Raw genomic sequence first — 4,609 nt, 5'->3', positions numbered from 1 at the left:
AGAAGCTACGTGGCAGACCCCGAACGCTATAAACTGGGTTATATATACACCCAATTCACATATGCGTCGTCTCAGATTGTTTTTTTTTTTAATTGTCCTTGTGTGAAGCGTGATTCGATGGTACCGAGCTGCGCCGTGCTCGTTCGAGGAATTCGCGCCCTATGGGTGCATCCAGCTAGCGTGAAGTGTTTGTTTCTGCCATGCGGCGCGCTGAATTTGATCATTCGGTAGCCTATATATGGAACAAATCTCCGCAACAAATCTAGCAGCAGGTCACAGCAACATGCACAGCAAGCAGACTGTGATGTTAATTGAAAGCAATAATAAATGACCAAACGCCACTATGTAATGGAATGAGGATGCGTGGACACTCACGATTACAAAGGTTTTGAAATGAGAAAATGTCAGCGCGCATGATTCTATCGGAGCGCTTTACATCGCCACGCAGGAGAAGGAAGGGCACATGCGGCCCAGGGAGACCATGGCGCAGTCTGACCCAAAATAAAAGGAGGCACGAACGGTGAAGCAAAGTTTTTATTCCCGGTAACTGCGCAAGGTGAATGCGTAAGTCAGGTGACCAGGCTCAGTCGGTAACTTTATATACGTATGTCACATGCTAAAACGCCAACGATCGCCTGTAGAAGGGGCGGTCATTACAATGAATATATAGTCTGCATTACGGCGTTATATATAGAAGATGGAGCTTTCAGAAGAAAACGGACAGGGGCCACTGAAAGCAGTCTTGTATCGGCGCGCACACGGGGCAACCCGGCGCCGCATCGTAGCAGTCCGTTGGGCAAGGCAGACAAGGTGGACAGACGCAAACTTCGCATCCTGCAGTGTCGTAGCCGGCAACGCAGTTGCCGTCGCAGTAGTCCACCGGAATGCACAGGCCTGTGAACAATTAAACAATGGAGTTCCTTGAGCAAGGATATAGGGTTTCGCGTGCATGGGCTGCACGTGCGTATACGGCATAGTTGGATACGATGTATATAGCGACAAGTATACGTGAGAACTCCTATTTCCCGCAGCCCACGCCTCCATCGCCAAGAGAGCGTTTGCTGCCCTTCTCGACTTTTTTTTGTCGAAACACAACTGAGAGCGCGGCTATAAGCCCCGCATTGCTTCTTTTTCAACCCTCTTGTCTTTTTTTTTTCCGCCCTCTTTCATTCTCTCTAATCTTTTTCTCCCCACTTCCCTTACCCTGTGCAGTGCTGTTGAGGTGTCCTCCTTTGAGAGACAGTTACGGCACTGCACTTCTCTCTTCCCTTCACCTAATAAACACTACACAAGTATACGTGAGCAGACGACGCGAGTGATGCTGGCGAGTACAATGCTTTCCTTATGAAAGAAAGGAAGCGGGGGGGGGGGGGGGGGGGGGGGGCCTTCAGACTGGGATACATAGCGCAAAAATTGACACAGGGACAAGCAGAACACAGGACGAGCGCTAACTTTCAACAATTGATTTATTGCAGCTGATGAGTATATATATATATATATATATATATATATATATATATATATATATATACACACACTCACTGGGACGCCACTGCAATAGACACACTGAAGGGAAGGACGAAAAGCAGTCATGTGACTACTATACCCAAAAATTCAAGCTCTTTCCTTGATAAAAATATAGACTGCGTGCTAACGCACTCGTCACCTGCTCTGGCTATCTCAGCTGCTTCCACAATTTCCCTCGTAATCGTATTCCTGTGGCGATAGACAACAAGAGTTTGTTTTAATAGCGGGAAGCATGGTGCCTTCGCGTCACACTTCCTACAATAGGCAGCCAGATGCCCATCTATTGCGATGCTCTCCACTTTGTTGCTATGCTCCGCCACACGTACATTTAATTGCTACAATTGTTGAAAGTTAGCGCTCGTCCTGTGTTCTGCTTGTCCTTGTGTCAATTTTGCGCTATGTATCCCAGTCTGAATGTATCCCACCAACACGCCCAAACTTCTTCCCAGCCAGGGGCCCCCTAACGTCTGTAACAGTATGGCTGAGCCAACTTGATGCATGGTGAAATGCTACGCCGACATTGAACACGGCGTAACTGAAGTTGTCAGCGCATACGCTCTTAGTTCTCAGAAACATGATTAAGTGGTTGATAAACAGGGATCAGTGTTCAAAGCGCACGCGTTCGCCACTTCTGCTTCATATGAACAAAGACCACTGAGTACCCGCCTAAGGGGCCCAAGAGTGCCTGGTAGAGAATCAAGACACGCATGAACTCCGACATCGGCTTGCCGTGTGCTACCAAAGCATATCGGTTTGGGAACTGAACAAAGAACAGTCAATTGTAAGAGACATGGATGAGACGACGCATGCTACAATGAGGTCAATATACAGTACCAACGGAAGGCGTGTGGCGGCACTCGACGCAGACTCGAGTTTCTGATTAATTGGCTGCTGGCACGAAATAGCGAATCGCCCCGTTCTGACATATTATAGCAGTGCGGATGAACACCCGACGCGAGATCACTGCAGCGAATGCTCCGGTACAGACGGGGAATCTTCGATGGGCAGTCCCGGACTGCCCAGGACTGACGTACGCTATAGGTACGCCAACGCTCATTAGCCGATAGCAGCGCCTCGAAAAGACCTGGACAGCCCGAACGATAAATCGGAGACTGACATTTATCTAAGGTTAAAAAGAAAGACAAAGAAAAACTGACGCGAAGTTGCAAGATAAACGAGGGAATTAATACATAGAGTAGCATACATGCGTACGTACTTCTCTCCAATTTTCCTCACGGGATATACAAGGTTTTACTCCCCCGTAAATTTGAGCCTCAGTCATTGCCTATCCGTAACACTCTGCACGACGCGTGTCAGAAATCTGTTCTCGACTAACCTGGAAAAGCAGCAGCTGTCAATACCATCGACATGGTGACAGCTGTAAGTAGCAGGCGGACCACGGATCCCATCGTTCCAGCTCTCCGTGCGGGCGCTTCGCGGTGGCTGATCTGAATGCGCATGCTGCGGCTCGCGTTGTCCGCTTATATGGGCTCAGGGGCGCATGCGCTTTTAACTCAACACCGTATCTGCATTGCTTTAAAACTTATTTTTTATTATATTTTTTCCCCTTTGCATGCGGTCGAATAAGGCGGCGTTTATCTTAGTTTTGCGATTGCGTCATGGTGCACGTGAAATGTTACTTTCGTCAGCACCGCAAATGCCAAACTGTCAATCGCATGCAGGTGAATTTCAATTTGGCAGTGCAATAGATTGGGTGGCAAAATGCATATGACTTCAGCGCTTATTGCCAATTTCTTTTCTAGTTTTTTTTTTCTTTTTTTTTATGCACCATGCCGATGTTAGGTGTGCGAGGCCGACGGCTGCGCTAAAGAGGGTTTTCCCAGCTAACTTCAGACAAGGGTTAAAAATATGTCGGAGTGCCTTAGGAATTAGCGACCAAATGTAACGGAGTAAGTGACACTGTTTTTTTTATTGCTATTAATTACGTAATTAGTAGATATTCATTAACGAACTTCGCAAGTAATAATGTTGGGGCAAAACTTCCAATTAGAATTTTGTAGAGCGTTCTGTACACATAGGCAACGAACTTCCTACATGTTATACACAATCACGTTTCCTGCGTCCTAAAGAAATCCTGCGGTATCTATATATTATAAAAATTCCCACAGAATCCGTCTCGCGATGACTGTCGATGTTAATGTGATTAGCATTCAAACAATGCAGCGACGCACTGTATTGCTGAAGACACTTTCATTTAAAGCGAAGTCTTACATTTGCACTGCTTCGGTTATATGCGACATACACTGTCTCTGTAATCCGGAGACCCACCTTGTTATTACTCTCGCTCGCCAACCTGGTCGGCCATGATCACGACGGCACGACGATGACAATGACGACGACACAGAGACGGTGATGGAATGACGAAGGCGGTATGAGAGCGAGGACATGATGACAATGGGATGATAATTCTGCAATGAGAACGATGGTACATATAACGATGACAGCGTGACGAAGACAGCATGAGGACAATGGGATGACCACGAGTGTATGACGACGACGGTGTGACGACGACAATATGATGACCATCCGATGACGAAAACCTGGAATATGACCACGGTGAAATCACGACAACGGTATAACAACAAACGCATGACAACGTCTGTATGACCAAGACGCAACGACAACGATGACATCACAATGGCGGCATAATCACGATTGAATTACGGCAGCATGATTACCATGAAATGACGGAGGAGTGACGTCGATAGAACGATGAAGGCGCTATGGCGACAATGGGATGACGTTTTCGAAATTACAATACCATGCTGACAGCGTGACGACGGCACGACGGAATGGGATGACGACGACTGTATGACGACGATTGCGCGATAACGACGGCGTGAGAGTCGGATGACGAAGCTAGAATGAAGGCGACGAAACGACCACTATAGAACATACGTAGTTGCCCAACCTAGTATAGACAACTTGGTAACTGAGTCGGCGCAAGATGCTATAGTGCCTGAAGTAAGCAAAGAATGCTAATTGCATCAAAAAAAAAGCATGTGACATGACCGCTTGAGCGCGCCGATTAGTGCTCTCAAACGTCTCACGTATGAACAAG

The 4,609-nt window shown here is 47.1% G+C and overlaps 1 long non-coding RNA gene across 1 annotated transcript; it reads right to left on the bottom strand.

Moving 5' to 3' along the window:
* Window positions 1-516: 516 nt before the first annotated feature.
* On the bottom strand, window positions 517-4,186 carry LOC129387679 (uncharacterized). The gene is made up of 2 exons (XR_008614867.1): window positions 2,864-4,186; window positions 517-894 (listed from the first exon to the last, which is right to left on the bottom strand). It is a non-coding gene; the product is annotated as an uncharacterized lncRNA (long non-coding RNA).
* Between the last annotated feature and the right edge of the window lie 423 nt (window positions 4,187-4,609).

Source organism: Dermacentor andersoni, chromosome 2 (assembly GCF_023375885.2).
Source record: "Dermacentor andersoni chromosome 2, qqDerAnde1_hic_scaffold, whole genome shotgun sequence".
Taxonomy (NCBI): Eukaryota; Metazoa; Arthropoda; class Arachnida; order Ixodida; family Ixodidae; genus Dermacentor; species Dermacentor andersoni.
Note: the sequence above shows the minus strand (reverse complement) of the source record. Positions and strands in the feature narration are given on the sequence as shown.